This window comes from Dreissena polymorpha, chromosome 2 (assembly GCF_020536995.1).
Source record: "Dreissena polymorpha isolate Duluth1 chromosome 2, UMN_Dpol_1.0, whole genome shotgun sequence".
NCBI lineage: Eukaryota > Metazoa > Mollusca > Bivalvia > Myida > Dreissenidae > Dreissena > Dreissena polymorpha.
This window is the reverse complement of record NC_068356.1, coordinates 37,310,946-37,337,656: the sequence shown is the minus strand read 5'-3', so window position 1 is coordinate 37,337,656 and position 26,711 is coordinate 37,310,946. Positions and strand designations below refer to the sequence as shown.

Genomic DNA, 26,711 nt, shown 5'->3' with positions numbered 1-26,711 from the left:
CAAATAAGGAGCTGTCTTTTCCATGTAGGACTGTTGATCAGAATGCATCAGTCTTTCATTGTAAGAAATCAGTTTTATCTGTTGTTAAAGACAAATACACATTGCTTGACAAAGCTGTTGTAAGTTCTGACACTGAAAATCCTGTTTTATTTGATGAAAATCTGCATGTTGAAAAAACCATTTGAGAATAGTATGCAAAAATTTCGTTTCTTTGACAGTTTGCAATTGAGTGTTCCTGTAGATGTTATTAGATTTTGTCCTGGGGGAGGGATTGGTACTACATATATTCTTTCCCAGGTACCTGAGAACAGGTCTGATTCTGAAATGATGACAGATGCAGCTCGGCTAGTGCAGAGAATGAGACCGTTTTTGAAAGAGTTTCATACAAGAGCCCAAAAAAAAGATTGTAAAAGGAAAATTTCCAATATAGCTAAAATTAAACCAGCCATTATTGATTACATGTACTCAGAATTAGCATTAGATGCTGCAGCCATGAGTCATCCAGATACACAACAGTGGTTGCATTTGATGTCTTTAGGTGAATGTGGGCTTGTGAATGATTTGCGTCACCTAAACCCTGGGTGCCCTAACAACAAGTATGATGTGTTTTTTGAGAAACTTTGTGAACAAGTACAACATATTGAAGCAGCAGATGAAAGACGCCATGGATCTGGAGTTGCTCACATGTCTCGTTGGATTTCACTGTCCGATATGATCGCGGGAAACAGCAACTTCATGTCCAGAGGGAACTCCGATACCATCCAAAAGTCTAGTTCGCCTGCAGTTTACCCTCGTAACCCATACTCATCCACTGCCCTTACATTTACTTCAAGAAAAACCTATCCAATACAAAATCCAGCGAAGGCAACTTAGAGCACAGCATCCTGATGATCATTACTGTGCTGCTCTCTTCAAATATTTGAAGTGTAGGTCGATTGAACTGAAAGATGATTGTCTGTTTTTTTGCGTGGATGACAAGGCTAAGGTACCTGTTGGTGAACCTCACAGGCCTATCTCTACAGGTGTAAGAGGTCGTCAAAGCATTGCACCTATTGATGCTGAATTGTCAAGTCTAGACCATGATATGAAGGCTACCTCTTTGACCCCAAGTGTTGCATTGCTGTGTTCCATACCTGACTCTGTCCAGCAGTCCTTTGTAAGGGGACAGGTGACGGCGTTTGTTAATGATTCTGTCACCAGGCCAGTCCGCATCACCAATCAGACATGCCATGAACATCAGGAAGATAGTGCAAAGAAACCAGGCAAACCCAAAGGTTCTCTTAAAGTACACTGACGGCGGCACAGATCAAAGAAATACATTAGAGCAAGTGAAATCTGCCAACATATGTCTTTTTAGAGAACTTGATCTGGATATGCTCATAACAGTAAGATGCGCTCCAGGACAAAGCTATGTGAACCCTGCGGAGAGAATAATGTCTATACTCAATTATGGTCTCCAGAACGTAGCCACTGAAAGAGAAAGGCAAGATAATGAGACAGAATTAAAGCTAAAAAGATGTAACAGTGTAGCCTCAATAAGAGAGTTGCTAAGAAAACACCCAGAATTGCTTCCTAAGTGGAAAGACTCTATTGAACCTGTTCAGGCGTTGATTGAGAATAGGTTCAGAAAACTTAAACTGAAGGAGGAACCAATTCAATGCATGACCCCACCTACAGATGATGACCTCGACCTTCTTAAAAGGCATTTAAGAGAGCTTTTCCCAGAATTAGACCTGGAAAGACTGCAGAAGGCAAACACAAACAAATGCGCTGCGTATCTAGAGTGGAAGGAAAAACATTGTAGGGAAACCAATTACAATTCCAGATAAAGAAATGCAATGACACATCTTGTTGTGCACCAAAGCAAATGGAAGAAGAGAAACTAAAGTGGCTTCCAGAGCCGGAACTGGATGACACACGTGAACACTTTCTCCCTTACAAACAGGCAACAAATCAAGAAACAACAGAAAAAGACAGACCATCATTGACAGATAAGAAAGTTTGCAAGAAAAACACAGTCAAGCCTAGACCTGGAAGCTCGGTTGAAATTCATGGAGAAATTGAAGAGGATGAAGAACGAGAAACTTCTGGTCAGCCTCAGGTGAATGATACAAGCATTGAATCAGTGGCTGATGTGCCACTGTCCAGTCAAAACGCACGTGCAGTTGCCATTTGTGTTGAATGTAGGAAGCCACGTGTCGTTTACTCAAAGACTAAGTTGAACCAAAGAAAAGAGGTTGCATTAGCCATGTTCCTGAGAGAATACGAATTTTCATGTGGGGCCCACTTGTTCCCCCCATCTGCAGCTCTGTCTGAAATGAAAAAAACTGTTGTTACACGACCGTTTGTCCAATGTGCTACTCCAGTAGAATTGTGTTATTATGGTGCAGAACTTGGCCGCAAAGACCTGTGTGCTCATTGTGGAGACCCTGGGGCCGAGACAGATGCGGAGTTGAAGACATTATATAAAACTGTTCTACCCATCTGCCAGAAATGCCGAGATATGAGAAAAGAACCAATTGTTCAGAGAAAATTTGGAAAGTCCAAGAAGTAACTCTTTAAAATAGGACAAACATTAAAGTAAACTTTAAGGGAAATGTCAAAGTACCTCCTCCCCCCCCCCATTACATCATGCATCAAACTTTTCAAGCAGTATTGTAGATTTAACTATTAAAACAGCTATCTTTAATATGTTGACCAATTTTTGTGTCTTGTACTATTATAAAACATGTATTTGAAAGCCAGTTTTCAGTATCCTTACGATCTGTTGTATGTCAATAAATTTGAAATAGAAACGTGGTTTTTCCAAGCTGTCTAGGCTCTAGAATGATGAATGTTTAGAGTTTTAAGGTCACTAAATGGTGTATATTTATATACTTCAAATTTTTATGCCCCCACTTAAGGTGAGCATTTAGATTGCCCCTGTCTGTCCGTCCCACAATGTTGAATCCAAAAGTGTTTGAGATATAGTCATGAAACTTTATATGGATGTTGGTCTTAAAGAACAATCTTTTACATGCTCTTCTAACCTGAACCCCCAGGACCTGAGTGCACTGTTATGAAGTACACCAAGTACTAGCTAAGGCCTTACATGGGTCTCTGTGAATCCACTCACCATGTCACCATGTACACATGTTACTACGCAGGTTAGCATTAGTACAGAGGGTGATTAAAAGGCAAAAGGTGCATAAAGAGCTAGGAATGTTGAAATGATGAATAATATACAACAACTTAACACCACATGCGCAATGTTAATCATTTGGTCAGTGTTTAAACAATCATGGGTGCATTAACTGACCCTTTTTTACCCTGAAATCAGTCGATTGGTAAAAAAAAAAAAATAAAAAAAAAAAAAAAAAATACCTACCCCCCTACATTTTTCTGGCCATGTTCCCTGAACCAAGACTATTTTTTTGTTTTGCCTAATAAACAAATCCTATTAACAATTTCAGTTTTCCATTTGTTTTTATACCTTCAAAGAAACTTACATTTCTTTGAAAATGGACAAATGGTCATAATGTTCTTGCCTCAAACCAGTTACATTTCAAACTCAACGCCAATGACAATGCTTGCATTAATTGTGGATAATGCCAAAAATGCAGCAAGTTCAAGACCAAGAGTGCTGTATGAATGAGATTACACAAAATCCAAGGAAATTGGATGTGACATTTTGTAATCATGCATTGATTGACATTTTAGAATCATGCATCACAATTTGCTTTCTTCCTTATCAAAGTCCCATTTTGTTCAGCACTGTTTCTTTGTAAACAACCCCATAATGTTATGAATGTTACACTTTTTTTACCCTTCTTCAAATAACATTCACGCATATTTCAATCTTGTTTAATCTTCAACGTAACACTTTCACTTTCTTTAGCAAATCTTAAACAATAAATCTTGCATTTTTTTCATTTTTACAATAATAAACTTATTTTTTTGTTACTAATCTTATACCCTTATTTATATGAATTTTGCATCAAATAAACAGTGTATGCAAATATGCCAATGTTTATAGGGAAGACATTAATATGTTTACATCTGTACAAAACAACTTTTAACATAGTCATGATAGCATTGTATAATGTTTCTGCAGAAAAGGATGCAAATATTGTGGTAATTAATGACAGCATGTCAAAGTGGAAATTCCGTTAATTCCATTGAGTCTAGAGTACAGGCTAATCAGGGACACAACTTTGGCTTATGGAATTTTCGATTCAAAGAAGTCTCTTCAATACAAAAATGCAGTCTAGCCAGAATGTGACGGCAAAGATAAGCCTGTGCATACTGCACAGGATGACACTTTAAGCACATGCAATTAATCCATATTTACCCTGAGAGGAAATCCATCCTTGCTGGCTGTGGTGCTGATTTACTCTGCATACTGGGAATAGGGTGAGGCCAGCATGTCCATAAACATGTCCTTACTTCTCTCTGTCTCCTGCAAGTATATAATGGAAAGTCCCATTATTAATGTCTTTGTCATATGCAGAGCTCCAGATAAGGTTTTGTGAAATTCTTAAATTACTACCAGATTTCCCAAAATAATTCTTAACTCTGAAATTTTATTCTTAACTTTACTACTAAGTTTTGGAAAATAATTCTTATTTATTATAAATGACCTAAAAATAAATAATAATGGTTATTTTTATGCAAAAAATCAAAATAAACATACTAGCAACTTTATTTATACGAGTTCAACAGTGTCTTTTCAGTATTATACAATTATATTTTTCAAATACCTTCATATGCCCAAACTGTGCTTAGATTGCATGCCTTAGATGAATTTTTACATATTTAAAAATTAAAACGGTTCTTCCCTTCAATCTTTTCAACGATTAGCCACGGGAATTGTCCTTTCCACTCGTTCAATGTTTTTTTTGTTGTTTAAATTTGGACCCGTCGTGTCGCGTTTTTTGTTTAGCTTTTCCGACTGTGTCGGAAACTGAATAATTACAACATCGTATAAGATCATTTCTATAATGTCTTTCTAAACATTTAACTTCGGCTCACTTTGCGTACAATATGTTAAAAGCGTGTTTTTGGACGCTTTGCAGTTTTTTAGGACGCTCTCTGGGCGCCGCCATTTTTTTTTTGACAGATAGACTGTATACGCCGCTTTTATTGAAAAAAATGCGCTTTGTTAAACAAACCCGATAACCATTCTATATAAGCACCGCAAAGATCTTTAATACGCGAAAAGAACTCAATAAAAATCTATACGAACCGATGTCAAAATAAAATTCGTAACTTGATTTTGTAATTCTTAATGGTACGACAAGATTTTAAAATAAATACGTATCGGACTTGAAAATAATTAGTTATTACGAAAATACGACCCTTATCTGGAGCTCTGATATGTCATTCAAAAAGCTTTGCACAGTTGGCAGCAGTCTCTATAAGTTAGTATCCCTAAGGAAGATTTATTTCTGTCTCCAGCAAGCATACAATCAATAGTCCCATTATTATTAATTTGCGCCTTGATCTGAGAAAATGGGGCTTAATGCATATTCCTTAAGCGTCGTCCCTGCTCAGCCAGTGCAGACTACACAGGCTAATCAGGTACAACACTTTCTGCTTTTATTGTATTTTTTGTTTATAGAAAGTCTCTTCTAATTTCTTTGTCATCCAAAAAGCGTTGCTATAATGGGAGCAGCAATGTAAGTATCCCTAGGAACAGGTTTTTTCTTCTTACAGCTGAATTCAGATTGTTGTGTTTATAGACATTGGACAAAAACTTTTGTGAAACAAGTAATTGACATAAACATGTCTTCTTCATTGTTTCTAAATAGTGCTGACATATTTGTCTCGTGAATCTTAAAATATAGAGGCACCATCTTCCAAAGGATCTTTTTCTTTCCACAGAATCTTTATTTTTTACCATGAGCATTCTGGTATCATCTCGATTTATGGCAATAGTTATTCTGATGATAGATATAAAGCCTGAGGCAGCAGTCTGGCAAAAATGAACCATTAAAGGCATTCGGAAAACCAGGGCTTTTGCTGGGTACACGTTTTGTTTGCCAACCATTTCTGCCATATTACAAATTCTGCCGTTCACCAAAAAACACAATGCAAATAAAAGTAAAGTTATGTCATTTATAAGAGCCACACTCTGTGAAAATGTTGTTTAATGCATGAGGGTAAAGTGTTGTCCCATATTAGCCTGTGCAGTCAGGGACAAGACTTTCCACTTTTATCCTGTATGAAAAAGTCCTGGAAGACTGCAACCAGATTATGTACAGACTAAACTACACACAAGAGATGTGTTTGTCAGAAACACAATGCCCCCTATTGCACCGCTTTGAAGCCATATATTTGACCTTTGACCTTGAAGAATGACCTTGACCTTTCCCCACTCAAAATGTGCAGCTCCATGAGATACACATACATGCAAAATATCAAGTTGCTTTCTCCAATATTGAAAAAGTTATGGAATGATTTTATTACAATGTTGAATTTTATCTCTAAGTTTTTTCAATTTACCAGGAATACTGCTCCTGTAGATTTTAATGACTGTGTTGAATAAGGTTAAGTACCTAACTTTGTTGTGTTATTCTTCGTCCTCGTCTTTTAAAAGAAGATCCTCAAGTCATACAATGTTTATGAAAACATTAAACTGGGAATAAAATAATATTGTTCTGTTATTATCATATTTCCATTGTTTGTCCTTTTAAAATATTTCTCAGCTTGTCTTTTAACAGTTCCATATTTATATTTGTACCTGTTCATGAACAAATGCATCAAGTTAATGAATCTTTTTTGTTTCAGAGTTCATGAATTTGTTAATGAATAGGTTCATGAAATAAAAAGTTCATGAAACATACATGTTGTTATTCATGAATATTGTCACAAATTTCATGAACTTTCTGTTTCAGAGTTCATTAATTTGTTCATGAATAAGTTCATGAATTCTAAAAGTTCATGAAAAACAAATTTTGCTTTTCACAAATATCTTGTTCATGAACTAGTTTCCCCAGGAAAATGTCGACTATTAAATAAAGTTTGCAATTTACGTACCTGTATAATTAAATTAAACAAAAAAGTTCAACTATTATGTTTTTTTTCACTTTTTTAGTCGCATATTCTCCACATGAAATGTGTTTTATCATCGTTAAACCACACATAAGTGTAAGTAGATAAAAATTATACTACGGGAGTGCACATCATAAATTATATGTGTCCTCACATGCCTTATAACTATGAGTGTATTTCTTCGCCATCGAAACATATCTTATGTTAATATTTGATTTACACGCAGTTTTCTTTCGACACATTTAAATCACACTTTCATAGCTGCCTCATGCGAAAATGGGTCTTACGCGTTTCAGCCATCGTATCTTAATCACAACACGTGCATTTGCACAGTCTGGTATAGGCGATGCTGTTGGCTATAAAATCACTAAATGTGTTATTGTCTCATTTTGTATCTCCTGACCAGACTGAGAGATGCGCAGGCTGAGTGGGCTATATATATGATGGGCGCATATTGAATAAGACCCATTGTCGCATGACGTGGGTCATTACAAATCTCATTGTGAATTGTAAATTCACATTTTAGAACAATGCATTTTGATACAAAATTGAATTCAAAATAGCAAACTTGTAAATAAGGGCAGCTTATCCTGGCATTCAGGAACGATTTCCAGACGGGCTGATCAAGTACGGCAAACATTTGTTGCATAATTAAACGATTTCACTCTTATCATGACAGTCTAAACTATTTCGGTAATGTTCATTTTCTCATCTTGAAAGCAAAACTGTGAATATCAATTATATATTTCCCGGACTATTTAATGAACAAGTACTGACCCTAAAATTCTGCAAGATGGATTTTAACGCGTCATTGTGACTGGGCAACAATTTGTGTCGTTTGAACATACAGAGAGTAGTCTGGAATTCCTTTAAGACACTGAACAGTGCTACATACTTTGCGCTGAGCACAGACAGACAGACTGATGTAGCCAAAGTTCAGAGGTTTTATCTCAAATAAGCCTATGAAATATTCGAATATATTCAAGCATGTCTGCTGGCTTTATGTAAATGTCATTTAAGGTGAAAAGCTGGGTAAAAAAGCTATGCCGAAAAAGCGCATTAGTGCTCTATACCCATGTTTAGGTCAGAGTTGTTGACACTGTGTCAACTGCTAGGGTACCAAGTAATGCATCAACAACAAAGTACGGGTCAACAGGGCTTTCTTTATGACTACCAAATTCATGAGTAAAAAGTATTGATCGCATATTTATTATTTATTTATTTTCATCAATTGCATCTTATTTGAATTTGTATATGGTGTCAAAATTCAAAAGTTTTGTACAGGGAATTTGCATCATAAATTTATATTCTTAGTCAGGGGTGTGATTGAGGCAAAGTCAGAGGGGAGGAAAATTTTGTTGACTGATTTTGACTACGCGAATGGCGCGCATAACGCAATGACAAAAATAAACAACTTTTTGAACTTCATAACAATATTTCTTTATAAAACCTGTTAAACTTCACATTAATCATACTGAGGATGCAAAGTAAACAGTTAAGTAAGTATTTATTGTGATCAATAGCAGCAGTTTTTCAATGTATTGAATGACAGTTAATAGACTAAATATAAACAAACACACTTGAGTGTTCTTCTGGTGTTTAAATGATGTATTGACTGAGTTAAATTAATATATTTAATTTGTTTACCTTTCAATATCTTGCATTTCACATCTTCACTCAGTTCAAAGCTATTTCAGTTAACTGAACAGCGTGACAAACATAAAAAAGCAGAATATGCATATGAATCTGATTATACACAGACCCACAGACATATAAAAATCAAATCATGTTTGTCTATTTCCATGTTCGAACGATACTCTCTAAATTGTTTAACTTCGCGAGTAGACTACACTCCAATTTGCAATCACTGGTTTCCGTGACACAAAAATTCAGTGGGCACATTTCTTAACAAAATATGTGTTGCTTGTATCTAAAACGTAGTCTTTTTTTTTGACAAACACATTTCATTATTCCTATCAGACTAGGTGATGTCAGTCGTTTATTCGATTGCTATTTGTTATTTCAATAATCTTAATTTTCTCTTCACAACGGCGCCATTTGCAAACAAATCACAGAGCGCATTTTAAGAACATGATTTTAATTGGAAGATTGGGAAACGACAGCCAATTATATGGCTCGTTTTAAAAATGCTTAGGCAGAATCTACCAGTGTAAAATGCGGAGAGATTTCGCGGGCCGCGGATATTTCGGGCCGCTTATGAAATACGTCCGCGGAATTGGTGGTAGCCCCTCTCCCCCACATTTTTAAACACGAATTTACGCAGAACAGAACAGAACAGAACAGAACATATCTTTATTTAACTCAAGTTACAATTGCAACATATGAGTATACAGAACAATATTGTCATATAAACATAATTTTCACATGACATGGTTAGATAAGATCTACTAAGAAAGATAAGTAACATACATTTTCCTAGGTATAATTATTTAGGGAATTGGAAAGGGGGGTGGGGTGTCCAGTTGATTTTTGACCTAGTTATTGGACTTTTACATGGGCGTAGTACATTTTAAATGTATAGTAACCTCAAATAATGAAACAGGCTATAGGTTACAAGCGCGTAGAGAAGTAATTGACGGGTGACGTAAGCATGGTCACGTGAGTTAATCAGGTCAGTGTAACAGGCATGAGAGTTGTGTTGACATGTGCGATTCACGCTTGTTTGACAACTTTGGAGTTTGTTTTTTTTTAAAGCATGTGGAATAATATTGTGATTTTTACCGGATATATCTGTGAACATTCCTCAATGATTAACCAGAGGCACCACATTGGGACCTGTACATGGGGTGAGTTTAATATTCTCATGTTATTGATAATTTGTAGCAGTCTAGCTTTACCGTATCTGCCATTCAGTATTATTAAATTGTTATTCTTACAGTTATCGATTAACTTATAACCGTGGTTATTTTTCTTCTTATCCTGCGATTTACGATTAAGCTTTATGCCATAATGTTCCATGGCTGCCTTTTGGTCTAAAAAATTAATAGTATCATAATCAAAATCGAAAAGGTCTGCTAAAAATTCATCGCAGACCGTGAAATCTACCATTTCTGCAGTTTGAGCATTATGATCTCCAAGTAAATATACATATGAATATTTGTTACATATATTTGAAATTTCGTGTTCAAACATTTCATATTCATCATTGTTATAAAAACGTGACGTCATTGGAGGCACATAGACTGTACCAAATAATAGATCCTCGTCTAAATTTGTAAATTTACTAGATAATTTTAACCACATTAAGTAGTCACATTGGGTTTCAATCACTTCAATATATGGAAGTATACAGTTTTAACAAATGCTCCTATGCCGCCAGATTTTCTAAGTGTTTTTTGCTTTCTAGGTATATTAATGTAAGTGTAACCGTCAATTTTGATCACATCATACTGATCAAGTTTAGATTCCGATACAAGGAATATGTCATAGTCATGTATAAGGGAGATAAATTCTGGAAAGTTCGAACGCCTTTTAAGGCCGCAAACATTAAGCGAACCCAATTTAAGAGTTTTCATATTAATATGTTGGCGTTTCTTACAGTCAAAGCTGTTGATCGGGACATCGCCCCCAACATCCTAAGTCGTCGCTATTTCCGGGGGTTTATCACTCTGTAGCGTTGGGGGTTTATCATTCGGTGGCGTCGGTGAAAAGTTTATTGAAGAGACATACTGTTTCTGTTTCCTGTGTTCGTAGTCCCGCATGACCTGGCTGTATTGGTCGACCTCTTCCTCGGTCTCGATATCGGGGGTTTGGGAATCGCTCTCACTACTCGCTGAACTGGTTTCCATACAGCATCCGAACCTATTCTGAGTTGGGAGCTCAGAACTGTTTGGCGTCGTGATGTTTCCATGTTTGTTAAGGTCAGTTTGTTTATGTTTTAGTCTAGACGTTTGTAGCACTTCTCTCCAGTCGGGGAACTCATCAATCACTACCTTTTTCTGCACAATTAGTTTGGCTGGGTAACCAATATGTACTGTACGTGGGGGATTCGCAGCCTTCATTTCTTTGAATTTCGGCCAAATGCGGGACCTCAGGCCTCAACTATTTCATTTGGGTAATCCCTGTTTATACCGAGTTCGGGTTTGCCCTTCAATTTATGTGCAAACGAGAGTATGTTCTCCACGTCCTGGTGATCACGGAAACAGGCTATAATTGGTCTGGATTTGTCACGGTTGGGTGCACCCAATCGATGAGCTCGTTGAATGGAAATACTGCTCGTGTCAATATCTAGGTCCACACAGATAAATCTCTTTACTAAATCAATACAGTTTTCGGATCTCAATAGCTCCGGTATACCACGAAAAATTAAATTGTTCCGTCTACTTCTGGCTTCAGCATCAATACTACGATATTCAAGGATTTTCACTCGCTCGTTTGTTTTAGAATTGTCATATGATATAGATTGCACGTGCGCTTCAATATTCTGTACACGGGCATTCATACTATTTGCAAATGTCAACATCTCGAACAAGGTAACGAGCTTATCGTCCGTAGACAACTGTTTGAAATCATTTTTGGACAAAGTTTTATCATGAACATCAAACGTACCACCTGTTGAGCGTCTTTGCCTCTTTTTGTTTTGATTGATAGACCACTCGCTTTCATTGCTCGTGCCCACGTCACCTCCACCGCCGCCATGTTTGCCACGTCCACCCGAGAAACCATGCCCGTAATTTCCATTCTCTGACTTATTTTTCGATTTCTTTTCCATTTCGAATAATACACTTCCAATTTGCTTCTTAAACACAAACGTATCTATGCTCAAAAATCACTATTAATTCACTCGAAGTGGAAAAATAACCCAATTTGCCGAGCTCGAAAAACAACAACGCAAATCTCAGAAGTGACATCCAGGACAACCTGATCTGCGGAAATCAGCGGATCCGCGGAAAAATCACACCCCTGTTAGTGAGACCAACCGACCGACAAACAGACCTCCTTCGGGGGCATTAAAATGAGTTGGGTCTTAAATTATGCAATAGCGTACAACTTCAGTGCCTTCAACGCTTTGTTTTCTCATCTTTATCATACTTGTAATTTAGTCCTTTCCGAAGACTTAAAATAATGTCATTAAAGAATCATTACAGTTACCTTTCCACAGAATATATAAAAAAATAAATTAAAAGCATGGATTACTAAATAATAGAGCAAAAATGTGTATTTAAAACTAAACATTTGCATTCTGATTGTTTCATGGCCAGATAGAGAGGCAACAAAAATATTCTAAACAATTTACCAAAACAGGTTACAGCATATTTTGTTTCAAAAAAAGGTGTAAAAATGCTCAAAACTAGGCCTTTTCCACTCCATTTTGGGAAAACACCACATTGGAATTTTGGGAATTTCGCGTCGTGAAAACCCCCATTTTGGGGAAAACATTATTTGCAAAACTGGCTCAATTGGGAAAAATAATCGCATGTACCGTAATTACTCTATGTTTTCGGACCCTCTAAGTTTTTGGCCATCCTCTATTTTAGCCAAAATAATTATTTACCGTGACTCTTAATGTTCGGACATACAGGTATTCGTCCATAATAAATGTCTTAAAATTTTCGGACAGTATAGTTAACCGCGCTATATTAACTCTACATGATGAGACTCTGTTTTCACTTATCTTGTGGCACTTCGATCATGGATTTTTACAATGGGATCAAGGTCATAAAAGGTGACATATGCATGCCTGAGGGCAATGGATAATTTCAACCGCGTAATCGGGTAAATAACCATTAAACCGGTAGAAAATAATTGATTCACCCAACATGGTGTGAGCTTATTAAGGAAGCAGTATGTTTTCTGTTTTTACTTTTTGTTCTATATCATTTAAGACAAGAAGTTCTATTTATATATTTTTCAAGCAGGAAAAAGAAGAATTAATCACAAGAAAATTATTGTACATTGATTAATTATTGCATTTATTTCAAAATAAATATAATTTCGGACACTTTAATTTGCGTCTCTATATTTTCAGACACTTGTATTTTTTTAATATTTTAAAAAATCGAAAAAAAATTATTATTGTTTACTGTCCGCAAACTTATTATTGAGTTATAAAGGTAAATAGTGTTTCATATATTTCAAAGAAGCCCTTAACTGGTGAATAACAACTATTTTGATACATTACAAAATATTATGAACATGTGTGATAAGTGCATGTTTTTTTAATCTGATTTTGGGGAAAGGGCCTGGCCTTTTCTGAGGTGAACAAAAATTGCGCAAAACGACGGATTTTGGGGAAAATAAGGAAAGTCTTAAATAATCAATTTAACATAATTTACTGTATTTTAAACAAATTCAAGGCAACAGATAATTTAATTATGCAATATGTTCTATTTTCTACACTGGATCAGGTTAACTTATGTATTTAAAGTTGAAAAAAATATTTTAAAAATGAAATAAAACAAGGGCTGTTTGTAAAACATGCATGCCCCCCTATATGGGCTATAAGTTGTAGTAGCAGCCATTGTGTGAATACGTTTTTTGTCACTGTGAACGGTGGTGGTGGTCGTGGTGTGGTGGGGTGGTGGTGTGGTGGTGGTGGTGGTGGTGGTGGTGGTGGCGGTGGTGGTAGAAGTAGTAGTGTAGTAGTAGAAGTAGTAGTAGTAGTAGTATTAGTAGTAGTAGTAGTAGTAGTAGTAGTAGTAGTAGTAGTAGCAGTAGTAGCAGTAGAAGTAGTAATAGGAGTAGTAGCAGCAGCAGTAGCAGTAGCAGTAGTAGAGTAGTAGTAGTAGTAGTAGTAGTAGTAGTAGTAGTAGTAGTAGTAGTAGAGTAGTAGTAGTAGTAGTAGTAGAAGTAGTAGTAGTAGAAGTAGTAGTAGTAGTAGTAGTAGTAGCAGCAGCAGCAGCAGCAGCTGCAGTAGCAGCAGCAGCAGCAGCAGCAGCAGCAGCAGTAGTAGTAGTAGTAGTAGTAGTAGTAGTATGCATTACAACAATGCAGTTAGCCTTACATTTGGTAAAATTTAAATATATTACAAGGTAGGCAAATGCTGTAACAATAAATTTAAACTTATTGCATTTGTTTCCCCTGTATATAACAAAGATATAATAGTGTATTACCTCCCCTGTCCTGCTTATATTTATATTAATCAACAAAATTAAACATTAACACAATATTTAATATACAAAATATACAAAAAATCTCATATTCTGATAATATTTTTACTGATCCACTGTATTTTACTAAAAGGATGATGTTTCATTCAGGACTGATAATTATAGATTTAGGATTACAGACCAGTTGCTTCAGTAATATTGTTCAGAGTGTGCCCTGTTGGCCGCGTATGCATTCTTGAGTTATCATTCAAAAACCATTTTACTATTTCAAGTCACCATATTTTTTTTTGGGGGGGGGGGGGGGGGGAAATGAATTCTGGGGGAAAATTAACCTGCTGAGGGGAAAAAAATCCCAGGGGAAAGGGCCGTTTTTAAGCGGGTAGCAAAGAAGGAAAAACAAGAGATGTGTTCGTCAGAAACACAATATTCCTTATTGCGCCGCTTTAAAAAAAATGTTTTTTTTTTGTTTGACCTTTCACCTTGAAGGATGACCTTGACCTTCCACCACTCAAAATGTGTAGCTTCATGAGAACGCCGCTTTGAAAAAAAAATTATTATTTTTTTGACCTTTGACCTTGAAAGATGACCTTGACCTTGAACTTCCACCACTCAAAATTTGCAGCTTCATGAGAACGCCGCTTTGAATTTATTTTTATTTATTTTTTGACCTTTGACCTTGAAGGATGACCTTGACCTTGAACTTCCACCACTCAAAATGTGCAGCTTCATGAGATACACATGCATGCCAAATATCAAGTTGCTATAATCAATATTTAAAAATTTATGGCCAATGTTAAAGTTTTCGGACGGACAGATGCCATATATTTGACATTTGACCTTGAAGGATGATCTTGACCTTGACCTTTCACCACTCAAAATGTTCAGCTCAATGAGATACACATGCATGCCAAATATCAAGTTGCTATCTTCAATTGTGAAAAAGTTATGGCCAATGTTAAAGTTTTTGGACGGACGGACAGACGCAATATATTAGACATTTGACCTTGAAGGATGACCTTGACCTTTCACCACTCAAAATGTGCAGCTCCGTGAAATGCACATGCATGCCAAATATCAAGTTGCTATCTTCAATATTTAAAAAGTCATGGCCAATGTTAAAATTTTCAGACGGACAGATGCCATATATTTGACATTTGACCTTGAAGGATGACCTTGACCTTTACCTTTCACCACTCAAAATGTTCAGCTCCATGAGATACACATGCATGTCAAATATCAAGTTGCTATCTTCAATAGTGAAAAAGTTATGGCCAATGTTAAAGTTTTTGGACGGACGGACAGACGCCATATATTAGACATTTGACCTTGAAGGATGACCTTGACCTTCACCTTTCACCACTCAAAATGTGCAGCTCCGTGAGATGCACATGCATGACAAATATCAAGTTCTTATCTTCAATATTGAAAAAGTAATGGCCATTAAAGTTTTCGGACGGACGGACAGACTGACATACTGACATACACACATACTGACTGACGGACAGTTCAACTGCTATATGCCACCCTACCGGAGGCATAAAAACCTGCTAAAGCCATATATAGCCATATTAGGAAAAATGCCCCGCCCCTTGGCAGCCATGTTTTTCAAGCAAACGTACCTATTTTCGAACTCATTCAAGATATCATTGAGACCCGTCTGTAGATCTGCCATAGTCATTAGCACTTTTCTATGGAATTCCATAGAAAATATTATGGAATTCTACGGAAATCGATGGAAATCCATGGAATTTGATGGAATTCCATCCACTTGCCAATTTTCCATCTGAAGCTGTTATGGAATTCCACGGAATCTCGACTAAAATTCCATGCATTTCCACGGAATGTATGGAAAACACCATGGAAAGTTGGACTTAGCCATTTTTTTCAACGGAAATCGTTATGGAAAATAACTTATACATTTTCTTGGGATGGAAATCAATGGAAAATAACTTAGAAAATTTTCGCTGGTTGTCTGAAATGTATTTGTAGTTTAATACATGTATGAATTTATTTGCATCATGTATTTTGTATTTAAAAGAAAATGCAATACAGATAATTATAAATTTGATCTAGAAATTGGAACAGTTCTGGAACTGTTCCATATTTGTGTTCTAAAATGTATGTTTTGGAATTGTTCCAAAACAGTTTTTTTAGAATAAATCCAGAACATTTGTGGAAAACGGCTTAGGACTGAAACTGTTCCAATAATTTCAAGAACCTTTTTAGAACATTTCATGGACAAAATATGGTCAAGAAATTTCTAAAAATGTTTTAAAATGTAGTTCTAGAACACATCTAGAACGCTTTAAGAACCAGTAAGTTCTACAAAAGTTCTAATGAGGAATAAGAACACATATAGAACACCTTACACTTACAAATAGCCAAATAGACTTCATAGTAGCGACAGCAGCAGCAGCAGTAGTAGTAGTAGTTGTAGATGTAGTAGCTGTATTAGTAGTAGTAGTTGTTGTTGTTGTAGTAGGTGTCGTTGTTGTAGTAATTGATTTAGTAGCAATAGTGTTTTTTTATATCAGTGGAGGTTGTGGTGGTAGTAGTAGTAGTAGTAAAAGTAGTAGCATTAACAGTTTCTGTAGCAATAGTAGTAGCAATAGAAGTAGCAGTAGTAGCAGTTGTTGCAGTAGTAGCAGTTGTTGCTGCTGTTGCTGCTGCTGTTGTTGCTGCTGTTGTTGTTGCTGCTGTTGCTGTTGTTGTTGCTGCTGTTATTGTTGCTGTTGTTGGTGATGGTGTTGTTGATGCTGTAGTAATTAAAGTAGTAGTTCTGCAGAAGTAGGAGTAGTTGTTACTTTCAAAGCAATTTCTACAAGTTTAAATTCCTTAACCCTGTCCAAGTGGTATACACACTGTTTTTTCTCAATATCAAACTCAGCCAGTCCAGGTTGTCAAATAACAATCTATCTGATAAGGTCAGCAAGTGTTGTGCATCAGATGTTGGGTATGTTTGCTGCAAATCTATTGGTTATAAGATATAACAGCCTTTTCTAATTGGCTGAATTCAAATACAGAAAGTTTACCTGTTAGATTGAAACATGAAACATGGTGGACAATGTACTGGTTTAACTTGTTAAAATAAAGTTAAAGAAATTTAACAAACAGAAGAGTTCATTAGTTTTTCCATTAAAAACACTTTCTTAAAATACTTATGTATTTATATCATTTGGAAAGTGACATGAAATATTGCTAAAGAGTGATGCATACAGTGTTTGAGCAGTCTGTCTAGGAATAGAACAACAACTGAAGGTTTGTGATTTTTATTATTTCTAAATATTCCTTTAAATTTAATCTTCTTATGACATTATTGTAGACCTTTTTATGTGATATTTGAGGTTTTAGTATGGCAAATATTAGTTTAAAAGCAGCTGTCACCCAAATTTTCACTTAGTGAAGTTTGCAGGTTGAAAAAAGAAATTAATAAGACCTATGTGGAGAAATTAATAACGTTGAATGTAGTATCGGAATTTTATCATGCAAGGTTATGGAACTGAGGCTAAGGAAGTTTTGTACTGTGCATGTTGCGCACTCAATGCTCATTAATGGTGTTTATGTTTATTATTTTCCCCCGTCATAGGCGGAGGGATGTTGTTTTGGCGTTGTCTGTCCGTCCTTCCATCCTTTCGTCTGTCCGTCTTTCCATCCGTCCGTAGCCATATCTTGGAAGTGCTTTGGCAGATTTCACTGAAACTTGGTATGAGTATGTATATGGATAAGAGGATGATGCATGCCAAATGGCATTGTACACCATTAGTTAATAACAGAGTTATGGCCCTTTGTATCTTGAAAAAATACTTTTTTATGTGTCCAAGGCCTTATTCTGGAAGTGCTTTGGCGGATTTCATTGAAACCTGGTTCGAGTATATATATGGATAAGAGGATGATGCACGCCAAATGGAATTGTACACCATCTGTTAAAAACGGGGTTATGGCCCTTTGTATCTTTAAAAAATGCTTGTTTGAGTGTCAAATATAATACTTATGTGTCCAGAAGCATATTGGCGGGGGATATCAATTCAACGTATTTGCTTGTAAATAAAAAATTAAACCAATGGAATTGGTTTTTAGGTATCTGAGTGTGCATTTTCATACCAATAGAATTACACATCATTCTAATTATAGCAATAATAAATTTGTACTAATCATAACCAACAAATTAGGTTATGCTTATTGCTTGGCGATGTATTCACTTCGTATTTAGTTCTCTTTCTAAAGACCATTTAACAACTTAAAATTTAAAACAATTCATGAATTACGTTCCCTATACATTTTCATTATGTGCTTTAATTACCATTGACCAGTTGATGGAAGATACTGCAGAGTTTGGCAGGGAAAGAATCCAACAGCAAAGCGGCTCTTTAAGCGCATTTACCTAGAGGACTTACAGGGCCACAAATTCATGGTAAATATTGTCATGCCCTGGGCTAGATAAGTATTTTGTCTTTTTGGAATTCAATATATTGGTCTAAGTCAGTTACACTTTTCTGGATCCTGGGATAACTTTAAAAGTTCTAAGTATTTTTTCATGAAACTTGAAACATGAACAGATGACAATAAGGACATTTTGCACGTCATTTCATGTTGTTTATAATGCAAGAATTCTGGTTGCTATGGCAACAAATATATTTAACAAACTTAGAATAGTGAAGTTTAACAGGTAGGGGACCATATTGCTTTGCAATCTCTTGTTATAGTTAGAATGTAAATAACTCTTTGCTTAAGCTTGGACATTTTTATGATTTTTAACCAGGTTTTCCGAAAGAAAAAACTGGTAATTAGATTGGCGAATGCGGGCGGGCTGGCTGACGGGCTGGCGGGCGGGCGGAACAAGCTTGTCCGGGCCATAACTATGTCGTTCATTGTCAGATTTTAAAATCATTTGGCACATTTGTTCACCATCATTGGACGGTGTGTCGCACGAAAGAATCACGTCAATATCTCCAATGTCAAGGTCGCCACGACTAAAAATAGATTTTTTTAAAAAACAAACTTACAAAGGGGGTTAATTTTGTTTGTTCATTTCAAAAGTTCAGTTTGAGTTTTCTCCCTTTATCAGATTTTTTTTTCACAATGAAAACCTGGTTTTGTGACAATTTTGTCCCTTGTTTATTCTGTAGAGCACATGTGAGCAGTATACAATGTACCTCATACCAAAAAGGACCCGGAGGCAGTGACTGGTGTTCAATATTCTCAGAAGAAAAGGAAAATGGCAGTGGATGACTTGGACAAACATTTTTAATAAAAGCTGCGCCATGAGCGCATGATACGCCCGTCGTTCGCCAATGAAGTAGTAAGGTAATAAATAACCCTTTGAATCATTTTTTTACTTCAGTTTATTTGTATTTGAATACATGGTTTATTTTATAAGTACATGAGCATGGAAATCACGAAATTTTGACGAACAAAGTCCCATAACTCTGGAACGACAATTCAGAATTCCGTCAAAAACGAAAGGGGATCAGGGTTTATCAATATTAAGATTGTGTTGAAATTTGAAAAAAATCCATAGAAGGATATTTGAGCTACAGTAGGACATTCAATGAAATCACGAAATTTTGATGAACAAAGTCCCATAACTCTGGAACGACAATTCAGAATTCCGTCAAAAACGAAAGGGGATCAGGGTTTATCAATATTAAGATTGTGTTAAAATTTGAAGAAAATCTGTCAAAGGATATTTGACGTAGCGTACGACATTAACAGACGGACGGACGGACGGACGGACGGACGGACAGACGGACGGACAGACGGACGCGGGGTATACCATAATACGTCCCGTCATAGACGGGCGTATAAAAACTAGCCTCTGTGTTAAGCCTGGCAGTCTGTGGCTGGTGACATGTTTTATTTTGGTTACTTCTTGTACAAAAAAGACCAGTTATTTATTTTGTGAATTGTATTTTGTGTTTGTTTTTTGTTTTAATTTATTTGTTTGTTTTTTTAATTTAGGAATTTAAAACTTGGATAATTGAATAAAGTATGTGTTCAACAGTACTGAGCATAGTATAATAAATAACAAATTTACAACAGTTGTTAATTTGTTATGTATTATTATTAACTATGCTCAGTACTTGAATACTGGCTGTCTGCATGGGAATTTGTTTTCTAGAAAGTTGGTTTCAGACTTAAATATTTGAAGTTAACCTTCGGAACTTTTCTAAAATTGTACTGGAACACATCAACTAGAACTGAACTTCTGTTATCATACTGAAAGTGTTCTAGAATTAAAAAGGAACAGTTGTAGGGCTGTCACGATACCCCGTGAGCGTACCGCGGTATATCGTGGTACGGCAACACTGTATCGCGGTACGTACCGCGATATTTTACAGAATATGTATCTGTGAAGAAAACAGCAGAATAACAAGTTTTACAAACTTTATTAAACTCAATAATCAGAAAACACTGGTATCATAGTATGACTAGAAACTGTAAAAGAAACTGTAATAAACTTGATAGAAGTAGTCATTGTTATTGTTCGCGTCTTTTTCTAAAATGTCCGCCATGTTGTTTACAATAGCTGTGACTACGATCTGTGTAAATCGAACGCTTCAAGGGCATGTTAAAAATGCGGAGTCAGCGGGTCCAGTATTGAAAATCCGTAGCGTTCTGACTCTTCCTCGACTTATTCAGAATCTTAAGATAACATGATTCGGAAGTGCCATGCTTTGAACGATCGATATACTAAAGAAAGAAAATAAGAAATAGAATAAACATCTTTTGGATAATTATGAACTTATTTGCAAAGGAAATCTGTCCCTAATTCCAAAAAAGGTACGGACCCATACATCGCCGTATTTTAAACGTGAAAGTTAAACATCTACAAGTGGAAGCGCTTGCTTGACCTGGATATTAACGGATTATTTATTTAGCCCTTTTGAATCGCTTCTACATTTTTCAAAACGATATCTATATCAAAATAATTATGTAATGTATTTATATCTGTGCTAATATATTAATATTTAAAAAACCGGTGCGGCAACGCCGTACCGCGGTGCGATTTTTTTCACGACATGCACCGCGATATACCGATATACCGGTGAATCGTGACAGCCCTAAACAGTTGTTGAACGTTAAAATTTATGAGAAAAAACTCTAGAACAATTGTGCGTGATGTGTGACAGTGCATGTAATTGTGTGTGTTTATGAACATATGTGAGAAAGGAAGTATACTTGTCATAAGAGAAATGTAAAATTCTACTTCTATGTTTTATATTGTGCCTTTTATAAGTTTTTCTTTTCTCACCTGTATATGCGTGCATGTTTATGGATGTGTTTTTGAATGTGTGCATGCATGCCTGTGGTTAAGAGAGTTGGTACTTTATGAAAATGTAAAACCACTCATTTTTGAATATGTACTGTGACTGCATGTGTGTGGTTAATGATTGATGCCAGATCTTGTTCTTGTTTAACTTCTATGATGAAACCTTTAGTTACATTCACATTTGTTTTTCAAAATCAATGAAATGCCTTTGATCTTTAATCTGTTTTTTTCTATTTTATTCCAGCTTTTTATTAAATTCCATAGCTTTTCACGGAATTCCATATAATTCTATGGAATTCCACGGCATTCTATGGAATTCCACGGCATTCTATGGAATTCCATGGCGTTCTATGGAATTCCACGGCGTTCTATGGAATTCCACGGCATTCTATGGAATTCCACGGCATTCTATGGAATTCCACGGCATTCTATGGAATTCCACGGCATTATATGGAATGCCACAAAATTCTATGGAATTCCACGGCATTTTATGGAATTCCATCCCATATCAAGTCCCTCCCTTGTTTTTTTTTCACTTTTCCATTGATTGCATGGAATCGGATGGAAAGTTAGTGCCAATACTCCACGGAATTCCATCTAACGATTTCCATAGAATTCCATATGATTCCACGGCAGATCTACAGACGGGGACTTATAAAATCTTGTGACCAAATTTCATGAAGATTGGACAATAAATGTGACCTCTAGAGTGTTAACAAGGCAAATGCACAAAAGGCGATCACAAAAGCTCACCATGAGCACGTTGTGCTCAGGTGAGCTAATAATGCAAATCTTTCCTCATTCACACAATAAAGAGGCCTATGGTGAATAAAATGACTCCCACATATGCAAATGAAGGTAATTGATTCCGTATATGAGTGAAGAGTTCATTACGGTTCACTTGGAAGACACTGATTGCTAAGAGACATAACACTTAAAAAGGTGGCACTAAGGTGGCATCACCGCTCGAAAAAACTAGAGCTTTGTCACAGACGTGGCGAATTCCCCCACATGCCGCATTGACACAGAATATTTTGTATGTTGTCTTAACAAAAAACAGCAGACACCATGCTCAATGTTTAAAACGCATTAACTGACCCCTGTGACCTAGTTTTTGACCCGGCCAATGTTCAAACTAAACCTACAAATCATCTAGATACAACCTCTGACCAAGTTTAATGAAGCTCTGATGAAAACTACTTGAATTAGAGAGCGGACACCATGCTCAATGTTTAAAACGCACTAAGTGACCCCGTCACCTAGTTTTTGACCCGTCATGACCCATATTTGAACTTGACCTTGACATCATCTAGATACAACATCTGACCAAGTTTGGTGAAAAATCGGATGAAAACAACTTGAAAAAGAGAGCGGACATTTAATACGGACCGACCGCCCTTCAGACCAACAGACAAGCTCACTCCGATATACCCCCCTAAACTTCATTTGTGGGGTTATAAAAAGTCTGAAAAACACAAGTTCTGTTTTCCCGTCTCCAAAAAAAAATTAAATTGGGGAAACACAAAATAAATCTGTTTTCACGAGTTTATTTTTTGTTTGTACTCGGGGAAAACAGAACTTGTGTTTTCCCGTCTTTTTTTTTTGGAGCGGAAAACGCCAGTTCTGTTTTCCTATTTCTTTTGGAGCGGTGACGTCAGCTTTACTAAGTGCCACGGTACAGGCAAGCTTGGTACATGCATTTTGCACCTTTGTGACTCCGTCAGCATGCAAACTGGCTTTCAAAGATATACATGTAGCCTTGAGATAAGAATATATAATTAAGGCAATTTAAAGAACATAACAAAGTTAATAGAAACAATAATTCTTATAATCACCTCAAGTAGAAGATATTTAATATTTAAATGCACTGAACAGCATTACAAATTTAAACTTTTGAAATACTTTTTAAGTTACTAGTAAATATAATGCTTGAAGACTGTCATATAAACATGTTTAAAATATAATTTTCCCTGGCTTTCCAGATCATTTTTTACTAACCCAATTGAGAAAGAAACTGACTCTGCTGGCAACCTCAGGCTGTCCATTAATGTGATCATTCACCTCATTATCATCACAATGCTCTTTCAGACACAGTCTCCAACAAAAACATATAGTTTGAAGTCCGAGGCTATCAATTTTCGCCCTAGTAATAGTTTGAACAAGCTATAAGTTTCTTTTTTTTTTAATGAAAAAAAGCCCATTGTCTTAAAGTGAAAGTAGGGAATAATGATTCCTAAAATTCCACCTTGAAAGGAATATCCACTATTAAGAATAGATTGAGCTACTGCAGATCCGCTTTATTGCATTTTGTATATTGCAAAGTCCAATATATCCTGAATCTACAGTGGATCCTATTTTGTTTTCATCCACATTTCGAAATTTTCCATAACCATCTGGAAATGAATAGATCCAGTTTGATCTGGTTGTTTGCTTCTTTAAGGTATTTGGTTAACATACTCTTGTACAATATGCCCCAAAAGCTAATCTTCCAAAATGATACAGTTTGATGCAGCAGCTTACAGTGCACATTCCACCCATGACAATGTCTTTTATTGCTGCTTATAGCACGCTCAGTTGGAATTAGTCCACAAGGATGTAGTTTACAGCAGCAAAAAGTCAAATCAATTATGACAGAGCTATCTAATAATGTCAATAGCACAACAGAAGTTTCTGGGGGTTTTTTGTTGTTTTTTTCATTTTAATAAAACAATTGTGTTTCCAATAAATATTACTACAATCAGTTACTATGCACTACAAATAAAGTAAAAATCTTAAAGTTCTTTGCATTGTTATATCCCCGGCGAAATGTTGTTAATGATTTCATGAACACTTCAAGCCAATCAAGAACTGTTCATGAACGGTTCTGAAAAAGTTCCTGAGCTTGGTTCATGAACTTTTGGACATGAACTGTTCTTAAGACATGTTCATGAACTGTTTATGAATTATTGTTGAACATTTCAAAGTTCATGAACAGTTCTTCATCTAACCATAAATACTTAGTGATGAACATTTCATGCACAAGTATTTCTAATGACTTTTCTGAGACAGACTTTAAGGATCCATCATGAATAATTCATGAATTCCTTTGTGCTAGATGTTTCATACATATTTTTGAAAGTAATATTGAAATGTTTAGCATACAAATCTTGTAGATTTGTGAAACCTGTGAAGTTAGTATGAATATGCATAGTACTTTCACCACTGTAAGTTAGAGTTCTTGACCTGTTCTAGAGAATTTTAAGAACATTTGTACAAGAACTGTTCAAGAACTGCCTTCAGGAACACTTCAATAACTTTTTAAGGACCTTTCCTGTTCTTGAATTATTCTTAAACTATTCTTGAACACTTTAAGAACTTTTTTGAACAACATGTTTCCTTCTGATGTTCTTAAACAGGTCTACACAATGTTTTTGAATGTATGATGGACTTTTTATGAATCCAATATGTTCTTAAAAGGATCTGTCATTGTTCTTGGAAGACTTAAAAGACAAGTTTAAGAACGTTTTAAGGACATCTTATTTCAAGAACAGTTTAAGATGATATCAAGAACTCAATGTACATTGCATTGCTGTTTTTACAAAGAAAGAATATTGTGTGCACAGGAAGTTGAAACGGAAGGCACATGGTTTATGTTATATTTGAAAATGTAAGTCTTTAATAAATTACCGGCTGAACTGATCAGCCATTGGTTCCATTTCAAGTTCTTTGGCACTGTAAGTGTAACCATTTCAGGGAAACCATTGATTAGTAAATGATTCTTGAACTGAAAATGAGACTATTCATAATCTTTTCAATACATGAATTATTCATGAACATATAGTGCAAAGTTGTATTATGAAATTTAAAGAGTATTATCAAACCACTTGTATCTCAGTTATAAGTGTTATATTTAAATTATTGTTATATGTTGCTATCAATATGTTAAGTGCTAATACAAGACTTGTTTCTTCTTACCCTGACCTGTTTGTTGAGCTTTAGTAACACTTATGATAACCTTTGCATAAATTGACAAATTCTTGTTCATGAATAGTTCATGAACACTTCATGCCACCTCAGTTCATGAACTCTTGAAGAACTATGGTTCATGAACTATTCACTTACAGTTCGTGAACAGAAAATGAGCCATTGAAAAATAGAAGGAAAATGTTCATGAACTGTTCGTGAACAGCAAAACCCTGAAGAATTTTTCAAGAATTGTGTTGTTCATGAACTGTTCAAGAACACTTCATGCCATTGATGTTCATGAATAGTTCATGAACATTTCATGCCATATTGGTTCAAGAATAGTTCATGAACACTTCATGCCACACAGGTTCAAGAATAGTTCATGAACACTTCATGCCATAAGGGTTCAAGAATAGTTCATGAACACTTCATGTCATTAGGTTTCAAGAATATTTCATGAACACTTCATGCCATTAGTGTTCATGAACAGTTCATGAACTAAAATTTCAAGAACTTTTCACAGACGTGGCTCATTTTCTGTTCACGAACTATTCGTGAACAATTCATGAACTCAGTTCACGAACAGTTCATGAACTGTTCACGAATTATTCGTGAACTGCAGAACAACATTTCGCAGGGGATGGCTTGGCAATCAATGCACCTATTCTTTTCATGCAAAGATCATCACATTAACATCTTTGCTTCATGCACACTATAATGTGACCTCCATGAAATCAAACCTGTGAGCTTTTTTTAACCCGTAAAATACAAATTATCTGTTGTATTTTTTTACAGAAGCTGTTTTAAACGTCCCATGTATAGCTAAAGTTGCATACACATTCAGGCTTTACATTTGTCTTGAATTGCATCACTATATTAAATCCAATCAAAACGCGTTGTTTATCAGCCTTATATACAGGAGGTAACAACATCATATTTTGTATTTGATACATGTAAACATTTTTTACTGCAGGTTAAGTTCTGTGTGAAAAACATGAACAATAATATTTCAATTTCATGCTATAAAGCAATGGTTTGCACTATACAATTTTCATGACTTATAGTATACAGGACTTATACAAGTAGCCCAAAAATATTTTTGGCACCGACTCCAATCCCCTTCAAGACAGAAGGCTTCTGTTTAGCCCACCAACATCATAGAGAACATAATCCCTATCAAAGTAAGACTTATAAAGACCTGTGTTCTGTTGTACAGCTTGCATGTTGACCCTACAGATGTTAAAGAAGTGTATTGTATGTGACAGATTGTGATGCTGTGCAAGACACAGTGATCCTTTTACCTGTAAAATGAACCACTTAAAAGCAGTATGAAAGCACTCATTGATATTTCAATATTCTTTGTCAAGATATTAACTTTAAATATCAATAATATA

General features: G+C 35.7%; 2 protein-coding genes and 1 long non-coding RNA gene across 4 annotated transcripts in view; 1 reads left to right on the top strand and 2 right to left on the bottom strand.

The window, feature by feature from the left end:
- The window catches only part of LOC127866632 (venom prothrombin activator nigrarin-D-like), a 163,439-nt gene that overhangs the window by 39,078 nt on the left and 97,650 nt on the right, over window positions 1-26,711 (bottom strand). The gene's annotated exons all lie outside the window — the stretch shown is intronic.
- The window catches only part of LOC127866634 (tryptase-like), a 204,523-nt gene that overhangs the window by 126,054 nt on the left and 51,758 nt on the right, over window positions 1-26,711 (bottom strand). The window lies entirely within an intron of this gene.
- Window positions 16,732-19,323, top strand: LOC127866643 (uncharacterized). Its single transcript, XR_008043059.1, has 3 exons — window positions 16,732-17,360; window positions 18,413-18,513; window positions 19,229-19,323. It is a non-coding gene; the product is annotated as an uncharacterized LOC127866643 (long non-coding RNA).